This window comes from Ochotona princeps, chromosome 2 (genome assembly GCF_030435755.1).
Source record: "Ochotona princeps isolate mOchPri1 chromosome 2, mOchPri1.hap1, whole genome shotgun sequence".
Lineage (NCBI taxonomy): Eukaryota > Metazoa > Chordata > Mammalia > Lagomorpha > Ochotonidae > Ochotona > Ochotona princeps.
The window spans coordinates 4,689,513-4,705,284 of record NC_080833.1 but is presented as its reverse complement, the minus strand read 5'-3'; the positions used below and the strand labels follow the sequence as shown (position 1 = coordinate 4,705,284).

Below are 15,772 nucleotides of genomic sequence, written 5' to 3'. Positions count from 1 at the left end.
GCTGAGTGCGGTCATTTGAATGAGCAGTGCCGTAGCTGTTTTGTCTTCCATATGTAATTTCAGATTTTTTTTTGACCCATACAAAGAAGTTAGTTTTGATTTTCCAAAGGTAACTGACATTAGACAAACTAATATTTATGATACAATTTCTGGGTTAAACATTAACTGGGAAGACATGTGATATAAAATTGTTGAAGTTTAGGATTGGTGAGGTCCAGATGTAGTTGTCTCTGAGTTACAGTGCTGTTGGTTTATGATTAAATAACCCTGCTTGCCAAGAGCCCATCTAGTTCTAAATCATGAGACAGAATCAGTGTGTCAGTTTGTTCTAGCATCAGTTACAGTATGAAAACTTAAAATTAAGGAAATAATGTGTTATCCCTTTCTCCCAATGCAAATATGTGACACACAGATAGGATTGTGCAGATTGCATTCCCAACTTTTGCAACCTGCATTACATGGAACTGTGCTCTCATGCGAGTGGGGACGCGTGGCCAGTGTGAGGGATGCTGCCGGTACCACATCCCCGTGACAGTCCATCATTAGGGTCTCAGAACTCCTGCAGGTCAAGAAGAAACCCCTTTTGGGCCCGGCGGCATGGCCTAGCGGCTAAGGTCCCCGCCTTGAACGCCCCGGGATCCCATATGGGCGCCGGTTCAAATCCCGGCAGCTCCACTTCCCATCCAGCTCTCTGCTTGTGGCCTGGGAAGGCAGTCGAGGACGGCCCAATGCATTGGGACCCTGCACCCGCGTGGGAGACCTGGAGGAGGTTCCTGGTTCCCGGCTTCAGATTGGCGCAGCACCAGCCGTTGCGGCTCACTTGGGGAGTGAATCATCGGACGGAAGATCTTCCTCTCTGTCTCTCCTCCTCTCTGTATATCTGACTTTGTAATAAAATAAATAAGTCTTAAAAAAAAAAAAAAGAAGAAGAAGAAACCCCTTTCATGTGGAAAAACACTTGCCGTTTTCCCCAGTGATGAACCATGTCACTCAGTTTCTGCTGGAGAAAATGGGCTTGATAGATGTCATAGGTTGAGCTCTGCAGCTTCTGGAGGACAGGAAGTCCTCCCTCACTGACTGAGATGATGTGGCTGGAGGTTGTGGATGATGTTGCTAAGGGCTTGTTTATAAAGCAATTCTTAATAAAGTGCTTTGGGAAAAACTGCACTTCTGAAGGCAGACATTGTTTTAGTAAATCCAGGACATTTGAGAAGTGTTACAGAGGTCAGAGCTGGTTTGTTGGAAGCCCATGGCACCAGATCATCATGCTTGCTGTGAAGTGCCCTGTTTGTTTGAGGACAGGTCCACGGCCTGGGGTTTGTACCCTGACAGGTCCAGTGGCTGCTTTTTGTTTGTTTGTTTTTGTTTTTATAAGATTTATTTTATTCATAAAGGGAGATTTTACAGAGAGAGGGAGAGACAGAGACTTTCCATCTGTTAGTTGACTTCCCAGGTTGCTGGAACTGAGCTGCCAAAGCCAGGAGCCAGGAGCCTTTTCTGTGCCTCCTTAGTGGGTGCAAGGTGTCCCCTGCTTTCCAGGCCATAGGCAGGGAGCTGGATCAGAAGTGGAGCAGCTAGAAGATGTTCTTATGAATGGAAACTGTCTTTATTCTTGGTGATGCATTTGAAATTAAACCACCGGATTGCCTTTTCCAGATAACTTCTTTCTAAATGTAGGTAGTTAGGTACTGCTTTTTTTTCTTGTTCATTTACTGCAAGAATCCCAGATTAGATTCCTAGATTGGAGCTGATTTGTTTTTTCCCCGCTTTTGCCTGCCTGCCTGCCTGCCTTTTTCTTTGTGAAATCTCTAAAATGATGCTCTTTGTTAGTAATGAAAAACCATGTCCTTCCTCAGCTGCACAGATCCTGTGTATTTGGTTGTATCTTACACTCTGTGCCTCTAGAGAATGTTCTGAGGCATTATTTTCAGAGCATTGAATCGAGGATGTGTAGCTAGAGAAAAAATTCTGCCTGTATATAGGCTGTTGCCTCCAAGTCAACAAGTTCTAGGAGAACTGTAGATAAGAAGGAGCAGGGCACAGGCAGTCTCAGGAGAAAATGAGTGTTGCAATTCATAAAATTCTGGATTGTCCTTTTATGGATAGGGTGGTATTTTGGGGGTAGGGCCTAATTGAATATTCAAAGAAAGGTGGAGTTTGTGGGGGCTTCAGCACATTTGGTGGTCCCTAGGGTGTCATGCATCTGGTGAGCTCAGGCCCTTGTGTGCTCAGCCTGGGCGTTAGATCAGCCCAGCAAGGGCTGGATTTGGGCTGTGCAAGTATGGCTTGGGTTCAGACAGTCACCACTCTTTCTTGCTGCCTTCCTGCCTGCATCAGGTCCTTCATGTTCCTTTTCTTTAAGTTTTAAAGCATAGATAAAGACTTTAAAATTTTATCCTTTTTGAATTTCATCTTTAAAATTATTTTATTTTCACTTTTCTTGAAAAAGACCCCAGCACGAATGCTTACACAGGTGGAGAGGGAAAAGAGAGGTTTTGAAGGAGGAGGGAGGCAGAGCGTCATCTTTGATCTGCTGGCTCACGCCCCAAATGCTGTGAGCAGGTGCTTTCTGGGCCAGGTGAAAGCCAGGCGCTTACCTCAGTCTAGTTTTCCCTCATGGATAGTGGGGCTCTCGTATTTGCACCTCCTGCCTCCCGAGCTGTACCTTCACGGGAAGCTGGGTCGGAAGTGGTGCTGGATGGAATTTGAACCAGTCGTCTCAAATGGCAGCGTAACTGCTGAGCCAAATGCTTGCCCTGAATTGAGCTTAAGTATAAACTATGGACACCTCCCCAAGTGACTTGGAGAATGAGCTCAAAGTGATAGTTTGAGGAGAAAAAGAATGTTGTGTGTGTGTACTGCTTCGTCAGAGGGTGACATTTCCAGCTTTGGCAAGTGTGAGGGGATTTTGTTTTTTGTTTTAGGAATTGAATATCATTTAGGCTTTTTAAGTAAAGTTTTTTTAAATTTGTATTTTGAATTTTTTAATTATGCGGTACAGTTTTGTATAGACTAGGATTCCCCCCAAATTCCCACCCCCTGACAGATTTTCCCCATTTTACTACAATGGTATAGTTCTTCATAAGGAATCAGTCTCTTATTCAAGTGTACCCCAGCATTGCTGGTACAGACGGAGTCAGACAGTCCAGCGTCCCATTGTCTACACATTTCCCACAGTTTCATTGGGAATCCATTTTTCGTCTGGAAGCAGGAATGACTGTTGCATTATACCCCCACATCTGGATATGGTGGACCCCAGTACTCCATCACTAAGTAAGGTTTAACTTAGCTTTCTTGCTGTGTTCCTGGTCTCTGGAATTGCCTTACTTTTTCTTTAGAGCTCGTGAAGTGGTCTTTGCCAGTTACACTGGCCTGTTACCTTCTGCTTCAGGGCTTTTGCTGCAGGCTAGGAAACATCTTGTCCTGGAGCAGGCACTTAGGCCCACCTTCCCCAGCCCAGGACACATCCTCACACAGGCGCAGGCATGCGGACCCACCTTCCCCACCCCAGGATGCATCCTTACACAGGCGCAGGCACGGGGACCCACCTTTCCCACCCAGGACGCATCCTCACACAGGCGCAGGCACGCGGACCCACCTTCCCCACCCAGGACGCATCCTCACACAGGCGCAGGCACTCTTAATTCCTATCCTTTCTTCAGCTCTCTCCAGAGTCACTGTGTTTTCCTTCCTCAGTGGATACTGTCATGCTGTCCATTATACGTTTCTTTTAGCACTTAAATAGTGATACTTTTCTATTTTCGTTCTGTTTTCTTTTATGATTAATACCTATGAACTTCCTTTTAAAAGGACAGCAGCTCCATTTTTGCTTGTCACTGATATCCTGCCTTCTAGTTTGTGCACATTGTGTGTTCCGTAATATTTGTGGAAAAAATTTCTGACTTTGGAGATGCGTGTCACAGTAACAAATTGATTGACTGCACAGCTGTGTGCAGCCACATTTCCCTTAGGGGCTGCTTTAACTAGGTGTATTGATTTCTAGCATTTGCTATAGGTATGTATTTCGCTAGGCACTCTGAAGTTTATTCCTGATCCAGGTAGAATTGATTAAAAAAAAATTAGGTTGGTATTGAGTTACTGTAAAAAAAAAAAGATACATTAGTGCTGCTTACTCTTTGGAATAAGAAAACAATCTTTTTGCTTTCTTGGTTTGAATGGCAGGTGATAGCAAAGAAAGGGAGAGGTGTAGGGACATCTGCCATCCTCCTGTTTGCCCCCCAGACGCCCCCCAGCTGGCGTGAACCAGGCCACAGCTGGAGCCAGGAAGTCCATTCAGGTCTCCCTGGAGTCCTTGGGCCATCATCATTCCATGCGTACCAGACAGCGCCGCAGGAAGCTGGAGCCAAAGGGGCGGGGCTGAGAGGAGTCCTAGGTACTGTGAATAGGGTACAGTGTCTTCAGCGGCTTTGCTGCCGTGCAGACCCCTTTCAAACGTGATTATAAAACAAATTGTCCATTTCTTGTGTTTGATCGTATCAGCTGAGCAGCCTAGGGTCAGTCCTGGCATAAGCTGTGTTCCAGTGCATACATTAGGTGTGCCGCAGTCGGAACTACGCGTCTCTCACTCTGTGATAGCTATGTGTCTTTGACTTTCATGAACAAGTGTAAATATAAATGTTTCATGGTGATGAATTTTGTATCTGGAAGACAAAGAAGTTAAGTTTGTGATTTGTAAAATTCTGGGTGATAATTTCGCTTGAAAGTTTTCTTCAATATTGTTAGGAAGTAGGGGTTTGAACTGAAAAATGTCCTGGAAACAAATTAATTTATGTGGAACACTGAAGTGTCAATTTCTTTTGATATAAACGGATTAAAGTTGGGAAAAATCCAAAATAGGCAAAAATGAAACCTAGAACTTGGTTTTTATCAAAAGGGGGCACTACATGTTTTTAAACTATTACTAATATCAGAAAATTGAGAGAGCATATGTGTTTGTCATGTTTCTGTGTCAGCTCCCTCCCCAAGTGCCCACAGAGGCCCAGATGGCCAGACCTGAGCCAGGTCTCCCACAGGGTTACAGGTGTCAAGTTGTTTAAGCCATCACTCACTGCTTCTCAGCACCTGCATTAGCAGGGATCTGAAAATCAGGGACTGGGAATTGCGTGTGGGCAGAACCCAGCTACTCTTGTGTGGGACCTGGGCATCTTTTATTGACTAGGCTAAATGCCCACCGCTGTCAAGTGTATTGAGTGAGAGCTTATGGTACTGTATGTCTGATCTTAGATCAAATTCAAATACAGACGCAGTTCATCTGTGACATCTGATGTCAGGACAGATGTTGCGTCTTTGAGAACCAGTGCCTGGAGTGGAGTAGGGGGGCTGCAAGTGTTCTGGTCTCCTGTTGTATGATGCTGGTTGCCTAGGTTTGCTCACTCCATAGAGATTTTGTATCTTGCTTTGCAGTTGGTAAACAGATGATGTGCCTTGACATTTCATGATTAGCTTTTCTCCAGGGGGTTGGTATATGGTGGTGTAGAGCTAAATGCAGTTTCAAAGTCTTGCTTCTCTTCGTCCGAGAAAGCTTATTTGAGGAAGTAGACCAGACAGATATGCCCTGCCTTACAAACAGCAACACCCTGGCATTTGGTGTTCCAGGATGTAAATGTTTTTGGTAAGTAAGGCTCATTTGATTTGCAGCTTATTATTTGTGCCTCTGTTATTTGTAAGTTTTGTGTAGTTGTGACAAGCAAATGGAGTTACGTTCTTAAGGTATTATTTTGGGGTAGACTGAAATTTTATTTTGTTTCTTAGAATTGTGTGTGTGTATGCAAGAAGAAGCATGAATTTAGGCTTAAAGAAAGCTTTAAAATGAAAGTTGGAAAAGTGTGTTTTAGTACCTGGTCCAAATTTGTTTTCCTTTGCTATCAGTAACTTTTGATACAGTAACCTGTATAAAGTCTTTCAAAGGATCCCTGTTGCCAGGAGGATTGAACCACAGATTTGCTTAACACATCAATCCTTCTGTGCCCAGGGTGCTTGTTGGAACAGTCGTTGCAGGCCTTGTCTCCCTCTGGAGGAAGCACAGTGAGTCAGTGTGTTGGCTTGAAAGGGCTCTTGACACAGTGCTCTGAAATGAGCCACTGGCACAGTGGGTTGGTTTGTGGGCAAGGTTATGTTCCCTCAGCAGGTGCCGAGGAGGGCTCAGCTCCTGGTGCTTCCTTGGTGAGTGGCAGCACGATTATCATCTTCACTTGGCAGTCTCCTGTGTGTCTTCATTTCTCCCCTCTGTAAGGACTCTCACTAGTTAGTGATAGGACCTGTTGACTTCACCTCAGATTTGCAGTGATGGTGCCTTACAGCTCTAGTGTGGAGCTGAGGTGCTGGGGGACGTCATTTGAATTTCTTAGGGTGCATAGCATAGTCAAGAAAAACTTACTGCCAGATGCACTTGAGTTTGACTGCCTTCCTCAGTTCTCCTAGGTGTATGTCTTTGGAACAGCTGGTAAGATGTAGTTCTTTTGATCACATTATAATTATTATAGTAACTTGTGGACTATATTAGTTAGCTCTTTATTTCTTCTGCTTATACTGAAATTCAGTGTCATCTTTTTCTTAGTCCCAATAATTGATTGCCTTTAGTGTGTATTAGGAAGTTAATAAAATTCTACGCATAAAGAAAATTCCTTGCCACTGAAAAAAAATTATCTCCACGAGGATAGTTGAAACAAAAGATACTGCAGTTCTGAAGTCACCGTAAAGGAAGGAGAGGAGGTGGGAATGTTGCGGCTAGTTGCCGTCCTGGCTTGCACACGTTACCAGAGCAGGAGCAGAGGTCACATGCAACCTGCTGCCTGAGCTTGACCTTCTGTTCCCTGAGCTTCCCAGTCCCAACCTCCAGTCTGCTTATAGTCCTTAGAATTCTTTCATCATCTAGTATTTTATGTAGGATTAAAAATATGATTTTTTGAATGTATCAGTATGCTGTGTCATAGAAACCATTTAGGTATTAGGTTGTTCCTTTTCCTGTTCTTAAAAAAATAAGCCGGCTGTGGCAGTTCCCACATTCTCCAGCCTCTAGTAGCTCACTATAAGTTCCTCTATTAGGAAGCTTTGTTTTCCTTTGAAGCCATTGCCATCCCAGGTGATGCCATATTTGAAACTGTTTTCCTTCTGATAGTGTGTACGTATGCTTTACTTGGAATTGGAACAGAAACTGAGTGAGAAATTTAGGTAAGATCCACTTTTGGAACTGGTACAAACCATGACTACCCTCAGGTGGTGCGTGTTTTCTCCCACAGCCTGTGTCATCAGCTGACTGAGAAGCAGGCTGAGCTGGCAGCCTTGGGCGGGGACCCTTAGGTGCTTGGTGAGAACAGGAGCTTGTGGAGAGGCGGGTCGTGCGTTGAGTCTGCTGTTGGATCCTCAGTCATTCTGGTGGGCTGTGACCAGTAGCGTCCCGATCACAGTGAAGGGAGTTATATTTACCTCGCCTATAATTGGACTGAGATTTCCTGCGGCTGTGTGACAGTCCTCTGCCCTTTTGCTTAGTGAGCAGGCGTTTGAACTCCAAAGCTCTTGAGGTTTAGCTTTGTCTGACTCAATTAATTGTTAAATAGTCCCTTTATTATAATTATACAAGGCTTGCTTTGTAGTAGCTGAGGAGATTGCTCAAAGAGTTGTTTAATCTGATATACTCTATCAGTTTTGTAAAAAGCTCTTTTTTAAAAGGAAACAAGTTTGTTTTGAAGTGGCATGGTGGTGTTTGAGTTGGATCATGTAATTTAAATTGAAACGTAGGCATTTGGCTCTGTTCTCAACAGAGACTGGCTTGTGTCTGACTCTGACCCACGTGTTTGTCGTCCTTCCATTGATTCTGACAGCTACACCAGTCTGCAAATCACAGATACTGTCTTTGCATTTAAAGATGAAGCAGGGTGTTACCTTGTTGAACTACTCAAAACTGTATGTGGGAAAGAGTGATAATTGTGTTTGAAAAACATCTAAATGCTACACAATAGATCAGTGCTCGTGTGCATGAATTTTGCTTTGGCACTATCTGAACATATTTCTAAATAGTAGGAAAAAATAAAGATGTGTGCTACCTTTTTTCTGTTCTTCTTCAGGCTTCTTCTTGCTTCTTCTTCTGATTTATTTGTTGGGAAGGCGGAGTAACACAGAGATGGAGATCTTCCATCTGCCTGGTTACTCCCCAGATGGCCACAGTGGCTGGCGCTGAGTCAGGCTCTGTGTGCTGTGCTGGGCTTGAGTAGAGTGTGCTTTGTAAAGGGTGGTTTAAGTAGCATGGCATTTAGGGGAAGGTAAGTTATTTTTTGTTGTGAGTACTTACATGCCTGGAAGCTGGGAAACTCCTTAGAACCTGTTAAATTCTGTTAAATGGCAGTATCTCTGTATCTCTGTCTGTCTATCTATCTGGTGCCCTAAATCCTTTATTTATTTATTTATAAATGGGGTCATAAAACACTTATATGTTATATATGAAAGAAATTCCATAGTTGTTCATTCATTTAACTCCTAAATTAATTTTCTCAGATATCTAATTTCCTTTTAAAATAGATTTGCTTTCTACAAGGCATGCCTTTGAAGAGTGCCCTGTGTGTGAGTGTAGTTTGTGCAATGTTTATGGAAACTGCAGGAGGCTGAGGAAGGAAGGCTGTGGGCGTTTCTCTCGTCTCCTTTGTGTGGTGAGCACGTATTGATTCTTGGCAGATGGGCTGTTAATCCTACTTTGTCCTGATCAGTAGAGACGGATATAGTAAGGGGGTGATTACAGCGCAGTATGCTTCTTAAAGAGGGGTACTGGAATGAGTTTGTGATGTGGCTGTAATGTGATTGGATGGCATTTAGTTCTGGGGCTTGTTCTGACAGCCCGTTGTTAACCCTTGTAGTGTGCATTTTGCACATGACTGTGGGGATGTTGCTGTTGTATAGGACTGCAAGTTCTCCTCTTTGGTGTATGTGTGTGTGAGTGAGGTCTCACCTGGCATAGTGATTGTATTTTCATTTTGTAAGGATCCAGTTCAAGTGGAAATTCAGCGGGTTAGTGTGCGATTCCATAGATGCAAAACCAGGCTGTAAGTTTTGCATTGGCCTTGAGCGGTGTGCCAGCAGCACCTGCCCTCCGTCCTGTGCTGCTCCTGGTGAGGAGCTGTGTTCTCCCTGGTGAAGACAGCAGTCGCATACCTACTATCCGGCTTGCTTTTTGTGTGGGCTGAAAGGACTTTTCCACAGATTTCATATGCCAGAATGAATCCGGCAATTCTCAAAAAATAGGCAGCAAGAAACATGGAGTGCGGTCTTTGTGAAAATTACACTCAGGGCTCGGTGCAGTAGCCTGGTGGCTAAAGTCCTTGCTTTGAGGGACTGGATCCCATATGGGTGCTAGTTCGTGTCCTGGTTGCTCCACTTCCCATCCAGCTCCCTGCTTGTGGCCTGGGAAAGGACACCTCAAAGCTTTGAGACCCTGCACCGGCATGGGAGACCCAGAAGAAGCTCGGCTCTGGCTTTGGGTCAGTTCAGCTCCTGCTGTTGTGGCCACTTTGGGAGTGAACCAGCAGATGGAGGATCCATCTCTCTGTATATCTGACTTTTCCATAAAAATAAATAAATAGATAGGTAGATAATTGTGCACAGATGTCAGGCAGACTTACAGAGACAGAGATAGATATTTTCCGTCTGCTGGTTCACTCCCCAAATGGCTGTAAAAACTGGAGCTGAGCTGAGCTGAAGCCAGGAACCAGGAGCTTTTTCCAGGTCTCCTATGAAGACATTGGGTCCCAAGGCTTTAGGCTGTCATCTTTCCCAGGTCACAAGCAGGAGCTGAATAAGAAGTGGAGCAGCCGGGACAAGAACCAGTGCCCCGGGATCCTGGTTGTACATTATGAAGATTTAACCACTAGGCTATTGTGCCGTGTCCATCACAGTGATTTCATAATCACTTTCATCTCTTAAAGATTCTACAGATGGTGCGTGTGCTGTGGCACAGTGAGTGACGTCCCTGCTTGAGCACGGACATCCCATATGGGTACCAGTTCCTGTCCCAACTGCTCTATTTCTGGATGTGTAGGGCTGGGATCTCACACTGCTGTCCTTTTGTCATTGTCTTCAGAGGAAGCACAGATGTGAGCAAGGTAGGAGCATACAGAGTATCTTGAGTGTTTCCTGACTCCTGAAATGAGCCAGAGATGGTGTGTGCCACTGGGATGGGGAGTTTGGGATGCTTTTGTATGAAGCTGCACCCAACACACAGTAGGTAAAGCTGCTGTGGGCCACCTTAAACACTTCAGCAGGAGTTCTGTGGTCATAGGCGCCTTTTGCAATCTGTAACTTGAAAAAAAATCATGTTTTGAACATCTGTTGAGACAAAATCAACATGAACTTTGTGGAGAAAATTAAGTTCTCTCTATTTTAGGGCCTGACACAGTCGTCTAGTAGCTAACGCCCTCACCTTTTCCCTTGCTGGGATCCCATATGGGTACTGGTTCGTGTCCTGGCCACTCCACTTCCCATCCAGTTCCTTTTTTTGTGGCCTGGAAAAGCAGTCGAGGACAACCCAAAGCCTTGGGACCTGTGTGGGAGACCTAGAAGAAGCTCCTGGCTCCTGGCTTCGGATTGTCTCAGCACCAACCATTGTGGCCACTTGGGGAGTGAACCAGCGGATGGGAGATTGTTCTTTCTGTCTCTCCTTCACTCTATAATTCTGACTTTTCAATTAAAAAAAATATTTTAATCTTTGGGATGATGTGTGGTGCGATGGGTTGAATTACCACCTGGTGGGCAGCCAGCATCCTGTGGAAGTTCTGGTTTGAATCTTGGCTGCTCTGTGGTAATGCACCTGACCCAAGGGTCATGCTGGATGACATGGAATCCTGAGCTGGAGTTCTGGTATCCATAGTAGCAGTTATTTGGGCAGTGATTCCGTGGTTGGAAGATCTCCCGACTCCCACCCTCCTTTCTCTATCTCTCCTTAACTTTGCCTTTTAAATAAGTAAGTAATCTTCGTCTTGACTTTAAAAGACAAGTAGGCACACATCAGAAACTCAGAGTACCGATGATTTAAGAAAAAGAACAGATGTGTGTGGAATGGAAAGTTAGGGAAAGGTTTCATTTGCCCGTAGAAATTTACATAATTTTAAGTTTGTAGTTAAGTTGGAAGTCCACTGAAGCTGAAACTGTAGGCAACTTTGTGCAAACTAGTACAATTTAATGGCATATGGACGATGTCCACAATATCAATAGATTAGATATTAGGTTAGAAGTACAGTGTTGTATGTCTATAACTTTGTTGAAGTATAGCAGGACAAGATATCAAAATGGCCTTGGGTTTTGCATTTTTGAGGCATTTATGTAGTTAGATGTTTGTAAGCGGAAGTGAGTGCATAGGACCGACTGAGAAGACACAGGGTGATGTGTGTCTTGATTTAGGTCCCGGGATTTGGGAGGGAGAAGTTCAGGAACAGGATCTCTCCTAGGGCAGCAATAGAGGAACAGCATGGGGCACACAGGGCAGCCAGAGGCACCAAGCGAGTGTCCAAGTGGCCACGAACATGAGGCCGGAAGGGCGGCTGTCCTCCCTTGCTTCTCAGTGTGTGTACTGGCAGTCTGTCCTCTAGTTGTGTATTTCATGGGTAGAATTTTAAGAGTATCATGATGTTTCCCGCCTTCCTTCCCTGGCTGCTCTCCCCTCCTCCTCCCTTCCTTTTACTTGTGACAGTGACAGACTTTGAGTTCCCTTAGCCGTGTTGAGGTGAGACACGAATCCCCCAGAGGAAAAATCACTCAGGGAAGGTGGTAAACACAACTCAGAAGTAAATATTGTCGTAAGCAGAATAGTAATCTTTGGTATGTAGCATGTGCTTTGTATATGTTATTATGGTATATTTACTTGTAATAAATTTAATAGTATTGACATTATAACTTCTTTAAGATGTTCGTGAAATTGTTCAATTGCAAATAAAAATATACATGGCATAAAATTTTGATTTTCCATTTTGATAACTTACAAAATTCACTGTGGACCATCTTTCTTTTTCGATCTTCATTTGTAACCTTTGTTTCCACTTTGGTTTGTTTGTTTCTGAAAGTTGGGTGTGCATCCTTGTAAGGTGCATCCAGGAGGTGGGTGAAGGACAGGGAGCTAGTCGGTGTGGAACTGCCGGAGCTTGAACTGTGGAATTGTGGAATGCTTGCTATTACAGAATTGGGAGCCACAGACTACAATTAACTGTCATTAATTTCACTGAGTAGAAAATATGTTCCATTTACAGTACAAGAAGGAGCCAGGCTTGAATGAGTTTAAATAGATGAAATCTAAATTATACTGACAGTCCATTAAACAGTAGCAGAAACTGTAAAGAAAATGGATTCACTGTGATACAGGTTTATAATAAAATCATTTGTAGAATCAGAACTGCAGCCCACACATTGAGAATTCTCTTGTGTATTTCTTGTCAGCACTGCAGTTTGGTGGAAGCATTTATTATAAAGCCCAGACTCCCTGTCTGTTGTTTTCTGAAAAGGAACAATCACTGTTTGAAGTCTGCTGTGCGACACCCAAGGAGCAGACCAGCAAGGTGTTTGTTGTCGGCCACCCTGGAAGAGGACAGTCCTCCTAACAGCTTACCTCTATGAGCCTTTCCGCAGACACTGGCGCAGCGTCCCTACCAGACCTAGGATTCATGTGGGCTGGTTTCCCAAGTGCAGGCTGCTCTGGTTAATCTGGGTGCCTTTGTGTTAGTAATATATTCTAATCAAATTCACAATGGCCTTTTTATTCTCTTTTTCAAAAGGTTTTATGTGAGAGACAGATTTACAGGGACAGAGTGGAGTGGGGAGACATGCACTGGATTGACATCCCAGGTGGCTGGGCAGAGCTGGACTGAGGTGAGGCCAGGAACCTGGAGCCCTCCCTGCTACCTTCCCAAGCCATGGGCAGGGAACTGGATCAGAAATGGAGCAGTCCATGTGAGATGCTCGTGTTGCAGGCAGAGGATTAGCTTTCTGTGCCACTTTGGTGACCCTATAGCAGCCTTTTTCTTTTCTAGATAGGAGTTAATGAATTGGGGATAGGATTGTTGCTTGCATGCTTAAATATTAGGAGAGTTTGTTTGGGGCAAGGAGCCATGGAATTGAAGGTGGATCTGTTGCCTGAGTGTTTAAGCAGAAAGCAGGTGGGTAGCAGGGTGCAGGGAGCTACTGACTTGGGAATGGGAGCTGTTGCTCACAGCTTTGAGCTTTAGGAAGGTAGATGCGCTGGAGTCCAGGGCTCAGAAAACAGTGATTGAGGTCTCTGGTGTGATAGACACTGCTAGTGACACTTCTGGGCACTGCTTTTCAAGCAGTATTTTCCTCTTAGGTTGCCCCGCATTGTCTTGTAACAGTGTATGTAAAGTGTGAGGTTATTAACTGTTGAGAGAGAGCCACATCACTGAACTGGAGTTGTATGTTTAAACTGGGTTGAATCTTATGCATAGTAGGGATTTTTTAAATACATTTTATTATTGTTATTATTTCATAATACATTTTCATATTCCCTTATCCCCTCCCCACTTCCCTCCCCCCCCCAGTTCCTCTATATCATTACTAACGTATAGTTCTTCATACTCAGTCTTATGTCCATCATTGCGGGCATAGACAATGGCAGAGTCCAGAATCCTATTGTCAAGATATAGTAAACAGTTTCATTGTAAGTCCATCTTTGTCTGGAAGTAGAAATGCATGCCACACTACATCCTCACATCTGGATGTTAGTCTCCATTTCACAGCTACTGTACATCCCCTTAAATGAAAAGTCATGATACAAAATCAACAATAAAAAGAAAAATAGAAATTTACAATGCCTGAGGTTAAATGACATGTTACTAGATATGACAGTCTCCATTACACAGCTACTAATACATCCTCTTAAATGAAAAGCCACAAAACAAAATCAACATCCGGGAGAAAAAAAGAAATTAACAACATCAAGAAGTTAAATAACATGTTACTAAATGACTAATGTGTAGCTGAAGAAATGAAAATCTAGAACCTTCTTGAAGAAAATGAAGCCACTGCATGATCAATGAGTCATTGATTTAATCAGAAGGAAGTGTTTTGAAGAGATGAAAACAACAGAAAACAACAAAACCCATGTGATATAGTTTCCGCTGATCTTTGTTGAAGTGTGTCTCCTCTAGACAATAAACAGATGGGTTTTGTTTTTTAATCCAGTCTACTAATCTACGATGTTTGATTGAGCTTAAGCCATTTACATTCAGAGCTTAATATGTATGGATGGTACTTTGGTCCTGTCATTTTAGGAATGGGTTGTTCATTGGTTTAGTCTTCTGTTGTCATTTTAGTGGGATGTTCTTCCCATTTGCTTTGGTTTTGGTAGGTGCTATTCCTCCTATCTGTCAAGAGAACATCGTGAAGTATCATTTGTAGGGCAAACGAAAGAGGCAATGTTAGCAATGAGTAAAAAGACTGATAAACGCTTGTTCAAGGATATAGAGCTCAGTGTTCAGTGTTAGCCCATGTAAGCTTGGTAGCTAGTTGGGAATCTGTAGACTTGTTGCTCCCTGAAATCTACTTATCATGGACTTTAGAAAGGAAGGAACGAAGGGTATGTGTTACTTGGTGTCTTTTTCTACTTCATTTAGAATCTTCAAAATGATGTTTGATGGTAGCTTGGCAGAGTCAAAAGCAGGGCAAAGGATGGGAAGGTTTCACTTACAGGAGGGTATTTTCCCAGTTTTGTTATCTTTTCTCTTTTAAGCTTTTTACAATTTACCAGACAGTATGAAAATCTCAGAATTTATTTTGCAAAAAGCTAGAAATGAATTTTCTTGTGAGTTCTTTTTTTCCTTACTCTGCTCTCCTTCCTTTCCCTTTCCTCATTATTTAGAAGTTCGTGGTGGCAAAGCAGGCTAAGCCTCTCTGTGTGGTACCTGAATCCCTTATGGGCACCAACTTGTGTCCTGGCTACTGCACTTCTGACCCAGCTCCCTGCTAATGGCCTGGGCAAGCAGCAGAAGATGGCCCAAGTGCTTGGGACCCTGCACCCCTATGGACTGCTCACATGACACTCCTGGTTTCCAGCTTCAGCCCGCCCTGGCTCTGGCCATAGCTGCCCTTTGGCAAGTAAACTGAAGAATGGATGATCTCTATTTCTCCCTCTCTCTGTAATTCTGATTTTCAAATATTATTTTTAAAAAGGCAGAATGATCTCTCACACACACACACACACACACACACACACACACGTACGTGACTCCAACACCGCCCCCCCCCCCATTCTGGGTGTCCCATGTGGGTTATGGGGTGTCAAGCATTTGAGCCTTCTCCCCGCCCCCCGCTTTCCCAGATGCATAATCAGTAAGCCAGATTGAAGTGGCAGAGCTCAGAACTGCAGCTAGTACCACGATGTAGAATGCTGGCATACCATGCAGCAGCTTTACTTGCCATGCCACAGCACTGCCTCAGTGTTATCAAAGAAGTTTGTTAGGGTAAAATATTCTTTTTATTTGATAGAACATAGCAACTTAAAAAAAAAGATTTATTTATTTTCATTGGAAAGTCATTTTATAGAGAGAAGGAAAGACAGAGAGAAAGATCTTCTGTCTGCTGGTTCACTCCCCAAGTGGCTGCAATGGCCAAACTTGAACCTACCTGAAGCCAAGAGTCAGGAGCTTCTTGTTGGTCTCCAATGCATAGGGTCCCAAGGCTTTGGACCATCCTCAACTGCTTTCCCAGACCACAGGCAGGAGGAGGTTGGATGGGAAGTGGACAGCTGGGACATGAACCAACGCCCATA

At 43.8% G+C, this 15,772-nt stretch overlaps 1 protein-coding gene across 8 annotated transcripts in view; it reads left to right on the top strand.

Annotated features, from left to right (window-relative positions):
• RERE (arginine-glutamic acid dipeptide repeats) overlaps nucleotides 1-15,772 on the top strand; it is a 375,029-nt gene that overhangs the window by 117,428 nt on the left and 241,829 nt on the right. Inside the window, exon 1 of one of the 8 annotated variants that reach the window (XM_058674781.1) lies at nucleotides 9,961-10,109. The exons of 5 other annotated variants lie outside the window; for them this stretch is intronic. The gene's annotated coding sequence lies outside the window, so the exon portion shown is untranslated. Of the gene's footprint in view, nucleotides 1-9,960; nucleotides 10,110-10,882; nucleotides 10,967-15,772 lie in introns of those variants that run through there. 2 more of the 8 variants (XM_058674776.1, XM_058674771.1) reach the window with 2 other exon arrangements.